Source organism: Lissotriton vulgaris, chromosome 3_1 (assembly GCF_964263255.1).
Source record: "Lissotriton vulgaris chromosome 3_1, aLisVul1.2, whole genome shotgun sequence".
Taxonomy (NCBI): Eukaryota; Metazoa; Chordata; class Amphibia; order Caudata; family Salamandridae; genus Lissotriton; species Lissotriton vulgaris.
Window position 1 is genome coordinate 1,962,126,563 of NC_141689.1, and position 16,139 is coordinate 1,962,142,701.

The following is a 16,139-nucleotide window of genomic DNA, read 5'->3' on the forward strand; positions in this document are numbered from 1 at the left end:
TAATATTGGTGGGTCATTGAGGCGACACCGCCGGGCAACACTAAAGGGTCTTTGGTCACTGGTTGTCTTTGCACCCTTTTTACAATTGGCGTCCCAAGCGTGGGGCCCATCAGCGACTCGTGGATCCAGTGGGAGAGGTCCTGACGACAGAGTGAACGACTGCAACGATCGGAAGGTACCCTGTCCGATAGACCCTCGTCTGACAGCCGATCATCCGAACTTCACTGGTTCCGAACGGACCTCTCTCGAGTGATCTACGGTCCTGACTGGGAACCATCAGGAGTGCCACGAGGAGTACGAAGAGAAGAGGACGATCGGGCGCTGGATTCGGAAGACAAGAAACTGTCCATACGGTCCGGGTAAGGTCGTGTAAACACGACGAATTGCGGAATGATTGATGATTGATGGAAAAATACTAGTATTATTCTTTGTTAATTTATTTGGAGTTTCGCTGTCGGCAAACGGAGAAACAACCGGCTCTCTCTTTGCAAGCAGTGAAGGATAGGTAACGCACCCGTCGTCCCTATCTTTCTCCCCCACTGATCAATTGCCCCTCCCCATTGATTAACTGTTACGGATCATTTTTCTGGAGATTCTCTGTCTGCAAAAAGGAAAGAATAGGTCCCCCTCTTTGCCGATAGTGAAAGGGTAGGTGACGCAGACCTTTGCGGGCCTACTTATTCTCCCCATTGACCATTTTTTATTTTTTATATATTGACCAAACACTTGCCCGATATTGGTTCTTGAGGTATTCACTGCCTGCAAACAACGTAGAATAGAAATATTCTGTCTAGTCTTTGCACGCAGTGATAAGATAGGTAGTGCTGACTATTATCCCCATTGTGATCCGTCATGCCTGTCTTCTCCCCACTGATGGATAGCTGGTTCAGCCCAGACCGTTTATTAGAGGTGGACCATCTAGCCCCGCTGGAAGGCACCCCTAATAAAGACATGTTCACAAAGTATGGATTAATTACCATAGCCTATAGTAAGCTATGGCACAAGTATACCAAAGCAAACCAAGAGAAACAGTGGCCACTGATAGGATCCTTCGATTTAGACAAAATAGAAACGGTAGAAATAGCCCTTCGTAATAATAAGACAACGCCTAATATGCTCGATAGGCTCGCTATGTGGCGCAAAATAGCTACGCAACGAAAGGAAAGAGACGAAGTCAGAGTAGGTAAAGAAACGCGGCAGACAACCCTCCAAACATCTGGTAGGCAAAAGGAAGGGCCAGCGACGACACAGTTCCGAGGATTAGACACAAAAAGAGAACGGTGTAAAGGGATGTGCCGACAGGACAACCCCGAGACACAACGACCCAAAAGTAATCCCCCGACACTATGCAGAGGACGAACAGATTTGAGGCAAAACCAATGTGCTTTTTGTAAATGTCTCGGGCACTGGAAAGCCCAATGCCCGACTCTACAGAACATAGGTAAGAGCGGAGGGTCAACAGAAATAACAGGCCGGCAGAAAGGGAAAAGGCGCGAGATAAAAACAAATCAGACTAACACGGACAGGACGGATAGAACCACCACGTTTGATTATGCTCGATGGCACAGATTTCGTCAGACCAATTTCAACGACATGTTTGAGTTCTGGGACTGATTGCTCCCTGTTGCCCCCCCCCCCACTCTGAAAAACAAAAGCAATTACAGGCCTGCGTAGACAACCCCCCGTTAGAAAAAGGACTCAAGGAAGCCAAGCATCTGTTATATATTTTAGGATTTAATTACGATAAAGATAACACACAACCAACGATAAATAGAAAAACTAGTAAAACATTCTTTAAAGTAAACTGTACTAATAGGAACAATACAAAACATATTACGCTCACTCCGGAAGTTCTCAAAATGTAACAAGTCAACGGTCCCGCCCATCCGGAAGGTGAAACACACAGCACGTGTGGGGCGGGGCCAGCCATCAGCCATAGACCAAAAGAAATCGCCGACGAAAAGGTACAGGAGACTCCATGGGCCGACATGAAATGGTCTTCCCATACTCTCCTTCCTGGGGTGACGTCCCCCGGGCCACGAGTAGGGAGGGGGCGGATGCAGGTGACCCCCTCCCTCGTATCTCCTGGTCCGGCCATCACAAATTCCTCCATCGAACTGATGCAGGGTGGGCTGGGAGGGAGAGGCAACGCGGACGAGCCTCTCCCACCTCCACAGGTAGGAGGTCTCCCAGCCCTGGCCCGGCGCCGAAGTCCTCCAGCCGGGCGATGGACCCATATACTTGCGCAGCACCGAACATACAATGGTCCCCTAAGAGTCGGAGTCAGGGGTGTAGGGTGGTCATCATGTGCACCCCTGATTCGAAGGGACGGCGTGGGATGCGCTGGGAGAGGGAGGCGGCGCGAACGAGCCTCCCTCACCTCCCCAGGTGGAGGCTCCACAGCTGCACCCTGGCGCCCCGAACCAAATGTCCTGCTCCAACAGCATGGTGTTCTGTCTTTGTCGCCACAAGAAGTTTCTTCCACTCCTGAAAGACACGACGAAGGGCGGCGGCTGCAGGGTCTCAAAATGGCGTCTGGGCCCTCTGGAAGGCAGGTCTAGGCCGCTGGAGTAACTTTGTCCGGAATTGCAACTCGGGCACTTGCCCACCTGGGCACAAGCCCCCACCTTCGACAACATCCCCACAGCTTTGAAGATTCTACCAAAGTCCCGGGAGCCCTCGGCCCCTACAGGTTTCCGGAGGGGAACAGCTGCATTAATCACTAATGAAATAACCACTACACAGCCACAAGATGGTGGTGCTCTCGTGACAGCGCCAGCTTCAATCTGAACCACCCAGGAACATTATGGGCTAACGAACTCGAGTAAGTTCCGGCTGAACATCAACGTGACCCGGTAAGAAAGATTCTACCTCCCTCCCCCTTTTTGATTGACGGTCCACACCACCAGCCCCTCTGTTAGCACAGGTTTTTGAACTGCCGAAAGGGACTCTGGTCCAACCGCCAATCGTCGGAGACATTTTGCCCCTGATGCTACTTCCGGACTAAACCGGCCTCGCCCAAAATGGCGCCGGTATCAATAGGAACTAACGGACACCTCGTGGTGTTCTTTAGCTAATGAGACTTGATGTACTAAGATATATATGTGAACCTTTGCACACTTGACGAAAAAGGGAGGAGGGTTCACTTGGCGAACATTTGAAAGGGGTCCCGTCAAAATGTTGATTTCAATGAACGATTTATTTTGATATTTATTGTAACTGGTACATAACGTCGCTTATGATGCACACCCACGGTATACATCTAGGAAATGTGATTACAATGAGCTTGACTGTGTTTCCATTTATGAACTAAAATGCCCCTGATCCCTCATCACTTAATGAGACGTTTTTAGTTACTTGCAAATAATTAATTAGGCCTTTTTAACATGTTCTTATGCTGCAAAATAACCCCCCCTACTGTATGTGCTTCCACCGTCGCCATGTCCGGCCAAAATATGATTGCACTCTCACATTTTACGTACTGAACGATTATGCAAATAAAGGTTTTCCAAACTATGAATGGGTATCACATACTTTTGTAAATGTGGGAATTGGTGGGAGGACTTTTCTGTGCACAACCGTTTTGCTCTCTATTTAAGGTTATTAGAAAATGGTTGGTCGGCCCCGGATGGATGATTGAATCTAAGGTATGATACGCTGCCTCCAAATGTGCGACTAGGCTCAGGAACTAACACAGGAAGAGGGACCACGACTTCTGAGAACGGGTAAAGTGAAGCGGTACGAATGACAGAATGTTATAAAGGTATGATACTCGAAGGTGCTAAGGAACAGGGTCGGCCGAAGAACTGATATGCCTTAAAACATCACAGCATTGAGGATGATTTAAGGGTCCCGATAGCTAGATACACCTCCAAAAACCAAATACATTGCGCCAGGCGCCCCTGGTTTCTTCTTAGCGTTTCCCTACACACGATCTAAAATACCACGCTCGGACCGTCTCCCCCATGAACAACCTATCGCTCGCCACCCTTACCACACTGCCCACCCCTTTGACTTCGGAAACCGAGACCCCAGGGATTACATCCTGAGGGGATAAGATGAGTATGTGGTAAGTAAAGGACTTTCGTGCCCGTACATTTGATATGCTCGAATGTTGTACCCCCTCCCTTTCCCTCTTTTTCTCCCTCTGCAGGTTACAATGGAATCACGATTAGGGTATCGTAACAGATCTGGAGCCACGTCACGTCCGATACATGAAACGGACTAACGCTGCAAGATGACACCAAAAGGCGCCCAACTCAATGCACGTCCTTCTTGTACCTGACCTAATGCTCTTCCGTCCCAAAACTGCATGCTTTCTACATCCTAACACAGACCCGAAACGTCTCATATTGGGTAATGCACTGAATAGCCTAAATAGTACACAGTCACTCTCCAGGACACATGTGTATCATTTAGCCTATCGTTGCACATCTCTCTCTCTCTCTCTCTCTCTCTCTCTCTCTCTCTCTCTCTCTCTCTCTCTCTCTATCTCTCTATCTTTCTCTCTCTCACTCTCTCTCTGTCTCTCCCTAACGACTGGCACCTAATTGGCGAACCTGGTGTACCACCCAATTGGCTCCAAATACCACAAGTATTTGCACAAAATTCGTTTTTAATAAAATTGCATTGATGCCATGTTAATACCTCTCCTTTTCTGCTAAATATTGATGAAAACTAGATTGGCCGAAAAGAAAGGGATAGGTAAGACGACTACGGTTCCCTAATCTGACCCGTAATGAGGGACTACTTGTCAGTGGCTTCTATGATAAAATGTCTCTGGTAACGCGACCTTCCCCGTCCCAAATTGTCTCAATGCCCCAATCAGTAAAAGCGATCGAGACATACCCGCCTTCCCAGGACACCATCAGTTTTGTATCGGCTGCCCCAGACGAGAATTTGAAAAATGTCCCTTGCTCCAATTCGCTGTGTTCCTAGTTGTTTTCCATAAGACCCCACTCACCCCAAAGATGAGTTTAATGGTTATCGCAAGCCCCCCGAGTTTTTAATGAAGTAGCCAGGCTGTAAGAAACGATGTAGAAATTAGAATGATGTTTACAAAGTTAAAATTAGATCGAAAAATGAAAGAACTTGTTGCAGTAAACCTTGTTGAAAATAAGATGTTTAGCTAAAAGATAGGACGCATTGATGTAATGGAGAATCGTTTAGCCTATGTTCATTCCTCAGAAGGATGCCTATCAGACTATGGTGAATAACACGTTGCACTTTTCCGTAAAATACAAAGCCCTGAAGACCGGTCTAGCCTTGCAAGACTCGTACTAGGGAAATGGGTCTCTACCAGGAGAACTGACATGACTGTAATAAACGAATGCAATGAATGGGTATCAGACCTCGTACCACGACAAATGAATGTAATAACCAACAAAACGCCAAAGAAATAGCCACAAAGGGAAGTTGTTGGGAATCCAGCAAACCCATCATCAATTGTTTATACGTTGGCTGCAAACCTCAATGTAGCGGATGTTTACCCCAGTTGCTTGGTGTTGGGAGAGAAATAGATTTACGTAATTACCTTCCTCTGCAAAATCTCTAAAGACTGTCTTTTCAAACTCATTTAAGGGTACCACTGTCGGAGGGGAAAGAGACCGGATGTGGGAGCACGCGGCCTGACTGCAGATCGTGGAACCTCAGCAACGGAGGCCAAGGCGAGAGCACAACAGTAAGGAGTCGCAGGACGAGGCACTGTTTCCGACAAAACTAAAGGAAAGGGCTGACCTGAGGCCCCTGCTCTATGATCGACGTGTGCCGAAAAGTCCCCGCTCTCTGAACCTGGTTATGGACCCGCCTGTCAAAATTTTCCGTCCCCCTGATCTGTTCCCGACTTGGCCCTGCTCCATCCCCGCCTCCTCCGACCTACCATAAGGACTACTCACACACACCCCCCTTCCACCTGAACTTTCAAAATCCTCTAAATCCTACTGAACCATCCAGAGAAGGGTATTTCCTGCGACTAAAGGGAGGGAGCTCCGACTAAGTAGACCACGAACTATGTTAATCTCAGAACAGTGACCTAAACTCCACCAAGGGTCGCTCCAAAGAGAAGATGAACGAAGTATGTGGTTCTACCCGCTGCTGAGCGCCTCGACGATGATGGAAGCAACAGGAAATACCCACCACAGAGACCCAAGAAACAAACAGACTCCACAACTCAAAGACAATTGCACTTTCCATCGCAATCCTTTTCTGCCTCCTAATAACTATGCTCTGAGTTATGGAAGAAAATGTACGTGCTCCGAAACCATAACGCATTTCTCCCATGAGGTCTGGCGAAACAAAAATGTCATCCCGCCTGTGGAATTTTAGTTTACGAGCTGAACATCATCTGCGCCAGCTTGTCACCCACGTACAGCGTGCACGGCAGCCATTTTAGGTATCATGGTCTCCCTGTCCACGATCGATCGCCAGCGCACCCCTCTGACCCAGCAGGCATCCTCCGCGCACCCTGGCTCCCCCTCCCTCCCTCTCATGAGCATAACCCTTCTGCATGACCCTGTCCTTGGGAGTCACGCCTGCGCCTGACCAGCATCTCCTCTCCTCCCATGAATGCCCCTCTGTTGATAAACCTTCCCTCCGCGCTCGATTGTCCACGCAGCATGAATACCACTCCTTTGATGACCCCTTCCCCCGTGTCCAGCTGTCCACACAGGTCCGAGGCCATCGCCTAAGCCGGGAGATATCATTTACTGCCCCTTATCGTATGAAGTCACTCTTCTTCAAAGGACCCTCTATTGATCAAGACCTCCCCACCCCCCGGGATATGATCAGGCGCACACATCCTAAGAATCGGCAGAACACTCAGCTGCGCGATGACCCCTTCCTCTTATCAGCAGGTTGAGGATCTCTATTGTAGAGGCATGTGGGGTGGGATTGACACGAGGATTACGGGGATGTCTTTTTCCTTGTCATTCACAATGTTCTGATTGTAATAAAGAAAGGTCACATGCCATAAACCAGTGTATAAGAGGCCAGGCCTCCGAGAAGCTGTTAGAGCACCTCGAGATGATACCTTGTTGTCTGATCTGATGTGTTCTGCTCTGTCGGAATAAAACTTCTGTTTCCTGCCTTCTGGTCCCCGGCGCCTGCCTCATTGCTTGGTAATTTGAATGGTACAAAGGCGGTTAGCGCCGGGCAAATCTTGAAAAAGGTCATAGCCCTACCCTTTCTCCACAATTGGCGTCCCAAAGCGTGGGGCCCATCAGCGACACGTGGATCCAGTGGGAGAGGTCCCAACGACAGAGTGAACGACTGCAACGATCGGGAGAGCTCGTGTCCGATAGACCCTCGTCTGACAGCCGATCATCCGACCTTCACTAGTTCCGAACAGACCTCTCTCGAGTGATCTACGGTCCTGACTGGGAACCATCAGGAGTGCCACGAACATCACGAAGAGGAGAGGACGATCGGGCGCTGGATTCAGAAGACAGGAAACCGTCCATGCGGTCCGGGTAAGGTCGTGTAGACACGACAAACTGAGAAAACGATTGTTTGGTTTGGATAATACTAGTATTACGCTTTGTTGAACCCTCTGGAGATTCACCGTCTGCAAACGGAGAAAACAACAGGCTCTCTCTTTGCAAGCAGTGAAGGATAGGTAACGCAGACTTTTGTCCCCATTGTAATCCGTCGTGCCTATCTTCCTCCCCCACTGTTGTCCCGAACTGTCGTTCGTGGATTATTGTCTGGAGATTCTTTGTCTGCAAACAGGGAAGAACAAGGTCTCTCTTTGCAGGTAGAGAAAGAGTGGGTAACGCAAACTTTTCGTACCCACTTATTCTCCCCACTGATTGTTTGATTGACCGAACACTGATTGTTCGGTATTGGTTCTTTTGAGGTATTCACCGCCGGCAAACAACGGAGAATAGAAATATTCTGTCTAGTCTTTGCCCGCCGTGATAAGATAGGTAGTGCAGACCTTTGTCCACGTTGTAACCCGTCATGCCTATCTTCTCCCCACTGATTGGTAGCCTGTACAGCCCGGACCGCTTATTAGAGATGAACCACCCGGCTCCACTGGAAGGCACCCCTAATAAGGACATGTTCACTAAGCATGGACTAGTCGCTATAGCTTATACTAAGTTATGGCATAAATATACGAAGAAGAACCCTGAAAGTCAGTGGCCACTGATAGGTTCCTTCGATGAAAATAAAATAAAAACATTAGAAATAGCGCTCCAGAAAAATAAGACCACGCCCACTATGCTCGATAGTATAGGCATGTGGCGCAAAGAAACGGAACAACGAAAGAAAAGAGAAGAAGCAAAAATAGGGAAAGAATTACGAAAGGCAGCCCACCTAGCCGCTAAGCAACTAGAAGAAGAAATAAAAGAAAGAAAGGAAGCTACACAAAACCAAGAATCAGGGTCGTCAGGTCAATGTCCTGTTAGGACCCCCTCTGCGCTCTACCCTGAATTGCCCTTCAAACAACGGGCGAACGATGAGTTACTGCTAAGTCCCCCAATCATCTACATGCCCCCACCATATGCCCCCTGCCAACAAAGCTTGCAAGCCCCGAGTGCGAGCGAAAGTGACCTTAGTGCTAGTGCACCGGCCCTCACGGCCTCCGCACCAGCCACATTAACAACATCGTCAGACGACCCTGAGGCTAGCAAACAACCACCAGCCAAACCAAATAGATTGAGCAAAGATGAGCGGGATGGGATTGACAAAATAGCAAAGACACTAGTGGAAAGAAGGGAGAGCGAAGAGTACACTATGAGTATGTATAACTCGCATGCCGATAGCCACAGGCGGCACTTCATTTTGCGATTCAGCTACCACACCCTGAACGCATATGAGGATAGGTATCAGAGTAAGGGCCCCGCTAAACTGACCACACTGTATAGGAAGATTGATGTCGGAGATGGGACTGAATGTGAGGCGACGGATCTCTTCATGCAGACGCTTGAGGTCTTCCGCCACCTCACGGTACAAAAACCAGAAACCAAGGTTACAGTCCCTGAACGACCTCAGTAGAAGTAGCCAATACTATGATGACCATCAGAGAGGCGGCCCCTTACTGGATCCCGCCACGTGGCCTGGGAACAAGCGACGATATTAATCACGCAGATGCAAAAGGGAGAGTTGTGTATAATTGGGTTTACCAACCATGGGACCGACAAGATATCCTAACCTTTAAACAAACTCTGCCCGATTTGAGAAAGAACCCGACAGCATTCTATACCGAATTAGGCACAGCTTTGGGTTCGACGATAATGACTTTAGCGGACATTGACTTGTTCTTCGGGTTATGCCTGCCAGCTGACGTGTGGAAGCAAATCCCGAAGGCTGACCACGCGGATCTGTTTGGGCATACCTGGGACCAACTCTGTAAACTAGATAGACAACGAGAGCCAGGAAGGAAACCAGTAAAGGACATACTGGAACTCCCAGACAAACTAGTCCAGAAGTTAAAGACGCTGATCCCAGAAAGAAAGGTAGGCTGGTCGATAGTCACGGCCTGTCGACAGAAACCCCCAGGAAGACGTGTCAGAATACTTCTCCCGATTCGAGACAGTGTTCTCCGACTACAGTGGCCAAGACATGACCACTGCAACCGGACAGCACCTGTTTGTACAAAATTATGTAAAGGGCCTAACACAAGAGGTCTCCCAAAAACTGCAGACGAGTGAGAGTAGTTGGGGGGCCTCCAAACCCGCAGCTATCCTTCAGATGGCTCAGTATTATGAGCACCAAAAGAATGAGAATGATAGGGCGTCCGAGAAAAAGAAGAAAGATTTAAAAGAAAGGGTAATGATAGCCCAGATACAAGGTATAGCGGTGGGACGAGAACACCAAAGCTGGAACTACCAATCGACCACCCCCAGAAATCTACCTCCTAAAGATCACTCCCCAACACCACACGCTGGACGTAGAGACATTAGCAATGACCAATGCGCCTTCTGCAAAGGATTCGGCCACTGGAAATCCGAGTGTCCGGTTCTGCTAGAGATGAATAGAAATAGGGACCCCAGGGATGTGGCGGGTAGACAAAGAAACAGAGGACAAGGACGAGGGCACACAAACGACACCAACAATGACAGATCAGGGAGATTGAACACATTTGACCGCCCCCGACAGAACCAATATCAACTATCCGATGGTGAGAATGCCCCCGATTTTGCATAGGACTGCCAGGGGCAAGGGAGGGATCCAGTCGAGCTCTGTGTTGACCAGCAAGGTCCTTATGTCACCGCTAAGGTCCTGGGTACAGAGTCTCCATTCTTGGTAGACACTGGGGCGACACGTAGTTTGTTATCAAAACGACTGATTCCAAGGGCACCCTTGTCTGGCTCACACATCACATCGATAGGTTTCGATGGGACGCCCTCCACTAACCCCCTGTCCGTACCTATCACCTTTGACCTAGAAAGCAACACCACTGACACGACATTTCTGCTCTCCTCCAACTCCCCTGACGCCATTATGGGCATTGACTTACTGAAACATTTTCGAGCTACCATTAGGTGTTCCCCAGATGGAATCCGAGTCATCCTGTACGACAACCCAGGCATGCCCAGATCCTGCCCCTCACAACACATGTGCTCCATAACTGACGCTGACCTGTCCTTGCTTGACACCCTGCCTCCGTACCTGTGGGCCAAAAATGACTCTGATGTGGGACGAATGATGATTGACCCTATTCATATAACTGTAAGACAGGACGCTATGCTCCCGAAACTCCCACAATATCGGATATCCCCAGAGGGCGAGAAGGCACTGGTAGCGATCATGCAGTCTCTGGTAGATGCAGGAGTGGTTGAAGAGGTGGTTAGCAACGTCTGCAACAGCCCAATCTTACCTATTGTTAAGAAGCAAGGCGAAGGAGATGAGAAAGCATACCGCTTCATCATCGACTTGCGAGAAATTAACAAAGTGGTTGTACCCCAATACCCTGTAGTCTCCGATATCACCACCATTCTGACCATCATCCCGTCCACTGCCACCACCTTCACTGTTATCGACCTTAAGAATGCGTTTTTCTCTATCCCCATCCATCCAGACAGCCGTTATCTCTTCGGCTTCACTTTAAAATCCCGCTGGTACCGATTTTGTAGAGCTCCCCAGGGGTACACTGAAAGCCCCAGCATTTACAGCCAGGCCCTCAAAAGACAGCTGGATGCCTTCCAGCTACCAGATGGAGTGGTGTTGATCCAATATGTCGATGATATCCTTTTGGCGGCCGACACCACCCCACTTGCAATCTCAGCCACTATCCAACTCCTACACTTTCTTGCAGAGAATGGCCATAAAGTTTCCAAAAAGAAATTACAGTTCTGCCAGCCACAAGTGACATACCTAGGCCATCTCCTGTCCAAAGAAGGGAGGAAACTCACGCCCGACCGAATCCAAACCATCCTAGACACCCCCGTCCCAAAAACACAAAAGCAAGTCCGCTCTTTGGTTGGCCTAACCTCTTTTTGCAGACAGTGGTTACCTAATTTCAGCCTCATTGTAAAGCCCCTACTTGCCCTGCTGGCCAAAGGTGTCCCCTCCCCGCTCCCTTGGACCCCTGAGTGTCAAACATCCTTTTGTGAATTACGAAATGCACTCTGTTCAGCACCCGTCCTAGGAACCCCGGATTACTCCAAACCCTTCTCCCTCTTCACCCACGAAAGGGAGGGGTGTGCATTGTCTGTCCTGACTCAATCAATTGGTCCTAAGCAGCGCCCTTGCGCCTACTTCTCCGCCACTCTTGATCCTGTAGCCAGAGCTTTGCCTGCCTGCCTTCGAGCAGTAGCTGCCGCTGCTGTCTCTATCCGTCAGAGCGAGGGAATCGTACTTTCCAACTCCTTCACTGTGCTAGTACCCCATGCTGTCGACACCCTCCTGAACCAAACCAAGACTCAACACCTGACTAGCGCACGACTGACAGGGTACGAACTGACGCTACTTGCACCCCACATCACACTAAAGAGATGCACGACTTTGAATCCTGCCACATTGTTGCCCCTGCCTGAAAATGACCCCGACGTTCCTCCCATACACGACTGTGTGACCCTCACGGACGAACAAACTAGGAGTAGAGTTGACCTCCGAGATACTGCTTTCACTGACCCCGATGGAGAGCTATGGGTAGACGGCTCATGCATCAAACTCCCAGATGGCACCACTTCAGCTGCCTATGCAGTTACGACAGCCCGAACAGTAGTTGAGACAGCCTGCATCACACAACGATCTGCCCAGGCAGCAGAGCTGATAGCCCTCACACGAGCATGCATCATAGCCACAGGGACCACTGCGAACGTATATACAGACAGCCAGTATGCCTTCGGGGTGGTTCACCATTTTGGGCTTCTGTGGAGGGAGAGGGGATTCCTGACGTCCCACGGCACCCCTATCCTCCACGGAGATCTAGTCTCTGCCCTGATTGATGCAGTTCTCCTCCCCAAACGATTAGCGGTGATCAAATGCCAGGCACACAAAAGGGTGACAGACATAGTCGGACAAGGGAATGCACTGGCCGACATCACTGCACGAACCACAGCTGAGAATAGGACGGTGACACGCATGTATGTGACCAGGTCACAAGCAGAGAAATGGACTGACACAAGGGAAATGATCAGAGACATCCAGTCGGCCAGCACCCCTCACGAACTGATTAAATGGGCAGGGGTGGGTTTGAAGGATGATGAGGGCTGCTGGCGAACAAAGGATGCCAACAGATGGTTGCTACCTGACTCATACCTGATCCCCATACTGACAATGGCACATTCCCCTGCACACATAGGATCCGCACCCATGATCGAACTCATTTCCAAAGTCTGGCACAACGACAAAATCCCCGACTCAGCCAGACGCCTAGTCCAACAGTGCCTTATCTGTCTGCAACACAACCCTGGGAAAGGAACTGTGGTACCCCGGGGAGGGTTTGGGATCCCCAATCACCCCTTTGAGGTCCTTCAGATGGACTACATCCAACTAGAGAGATGCCAAAGCTTGAAGTATGTACTAGTCATCGTATGTGCCTTCAGCAAATGGGTAGAGGCCTATCCAACCCGTGACAACACTGCCATGACTACTGCCAAAGTACTACTGAAAGAATTCTTCCCTCGCTATGGCCTTTGTCGAATTTTATGGAGCGACAATGGCCCCCACTTCATAGCTGAGGTTATCCAATTAATCTTAAAGGGGTTGGGGGTGAAGCAAAGGTTTCATGCGGTCTTCCTCCCCCAATCCGCCGGCCTGGTGGAACGCCATAATGCCACACTGAAGCTGAAATTGTCAAAAATAGTGGCCACCACTGGACTTAAATGGCCGGATGCCCTCCCACTGGCATTGTTATCGATGCGCTCCACTCCCACCAAACATCATTTGACCCCCTACGAGGTTGTATTCGGGCGACCGATGAACCTCTGGACTGCTCCCAAACCAACCTCCATTCATGACGTCCCGGACGTCCTACTGTCTGATTATTTGTGCAAATTAACTAAAACGTTGTCTGTCATTCATCAACAGGTGCAGCAGGCCATCCCCGATGCTTCCAGGGGCCCCGGCCACGACATCCAGCCGGGAGATTTCGTGCTAATACGAAATTTCCAACGGACCAAGAGTCTGGAACGACGGGCCCCTGGCAAGTGCTGATTACCACACGGACGGCGCTTCGAGTGGAGGGGAAGAGGCACTGGCTGCACGCGCATCACTGCCGGAAGGTCTCTGCAAACCTGGCCACGACAGAAAACGTCAACACCCAAGAAGAGCTCCTGAACAAAGACCGACCGACGTTGAACTGTTATCCCGATACTGAGGCACTCGAACTTGCAAAATTCTCTGATCCCACTGTGCCATCCAGAGAAGGGTATTTCCTGCGTCGAAAGGAGGGAGCTTCGGCTAAGTAGGCCGCGGACTAAGTTAAATCTCAGAACGGTGACCAAAGCACAACCAAGGGTTGCCGGGAGAGAAGCTAAACGAAGTCTGTGGTTCTGCCCGCTACCGAGCCCCTTGAAGGTGATGGAAGCGCCAGATAAGAAGATGATGGAAGCGCCAGACAAGAAGATGATGGAAGCAACAGGAAATACCCACTATAGAAACCCAAAGACTGACTATTTGCACAAATCAAAGACAATCGCCCTCTTTATTGTCTTCCTCTTCTGCCTCCTCCTCATGACCTCCTTCTGGATTCTGGAGGAAAGCACACCGGCTCATGAGGCATTGTTACCTACTGCACAACCAACACCCCTGAAAGAGCATCACCTAATCTCTCTGTCGCCTCAGCTGCGAGAAAGGCGCAGGGAATTCTGGAACAATTCCTTCGTGCAACTGTTGCACCAACACAACCTTGCTGCAAATGCTACGAACTGCTGGATCTGCGGGTTGCTCCCGCATGCCACTGGACACTCCATCCCCTTCATCCCTTCTCCTTTCTCAGTTCACGGCTCTTGCCTCGCCTGGTTGATCCTCATGCAAGAGAGCCACAAGGACAACGCCACCTCCAGCCAGACAGTGTCGCACTTCTACTCTGGTTTCTGGCTGAACAAAACCGGAAAGACCTCTGCTGCCTTGTGTCCTGCGCTCACAGGCGCCACCTTCCTTAAAGACATTCCAGCCAAAGAACGTGTTGAAGTACAGGTACTCCACAATCCAGCTAGATCCACCTTCTCTCATCTGCAGAAACAAACCACCGCCACTCTGACTGTGGCTCTGTCTGTTATCAATGTCACAGGTCTTGTGTGTCTCGAAGGCCAGGGATCACAACCGGTGGGTCGCAGTTCCTGCCGAATCATTAGAACATTGGACTCAGCCGACCCCCCTTCCTTTGTTGCTTCACCAAACATGTACTTTGTGTGTGGCACCAAAGCCTACACCTGGCTCCCGAAAGGTTGGAAGGGTATCTGTTACATTGCCTTCGTTCTTCCACCCACATATGTAGCCCCTGCCAACCACCACCGGCAGAGGCGTGCAGATGACATTGGACAAGCCGACTCCACTGGAGCACAGTTCCTAGATGCAGGAAAGGGACTTGTTCCTCTGTGGGGCCCAATGGCAAATAGCCGCGCTATCCGACACCTGACCCAGGCAGTAGAAACAACGATCAACATCACGGCTGGCATCCTCGCTAACAACACGGCTGAGCTTCAGGCGGTCCGCCTTGTGACCCTACAAAACCGCCTTGTCCTAGACGTGGTCCTAGCCGACCGAGGAGGAGCATGCCGCATCATCGGATCTAGCTGCTGCACCTACGTGCCTGACAACTCGCCTTCAGTCTACAAGGCAATTGAGCACCTCCACAGACTTTCCTCGGAGGTTCACCAAGAACAAGAAGGGTGGTCGCTTGGAAGCTGGTTTTGGGACACTTTGAAGGACTGGGGTTGGAAGTTATTTTCTTTCGTACTGATACCTGTTGTAATGTTATGTGGGTGTTGCTTGGGTATTCAAAGTCTACCCTCCTTGTGCAGCTTCGTTTCTAACTGTATGTGCCCAAAGACTTTGGACTTCCGAACTGAGCACATGAGTCCCCTCTATGAAGTAGAGATACGTGGCCTTATGGGGATAAATCCGAACTGACAAGTTGGCGAGACATGTTAAAAGGGAGGACTGTGGAATTTTAGTTTACGAGCTGAACATCATCTGCGCCAGCTTGTCACCCACGTACAGCGTGCACGGCAGCCATTTTAGGTATCATGGTCTCCCTGTCCACGATCGATCGCCAGCGCACCCCTCTGACCCAGCAGGCATCCTCCGCGCACCCTGGCTCCCCCTCCCTCCCTCTCATGAGCATAACCCTTCTGCATGACCCTGTCCTTGGGAGTCACGCCTGCGCCTGACCAGCATCTCCTCTCCTCCCATGAATGCCCCTCTGTTGATAAACCTTCCCTCCGCGCTCGATTGTCCACGCAGCATGAATACCACTCCTTTGATGACCCCTTCCCCCGTGTCCAGCTGTCCACACAGGTCCGAGGCCATCGCCTAAGCCGGGAGATATCATTTACTGCCCCTTATCGTATGAAGTCACTCTTCTTCAAAGGACCCTCTATTGATCAAGACCTCCCCACCCCCCGGGATATGATCAGGCGCACAAATCCTAAGAATCGGCAGAACACTCAGCTGCGCGATGACCCCTTCCTCTTATCAGCAGGTTGAGGATCTCTATTGTAGAGGCATGTGGGGTGGGATTGACACGA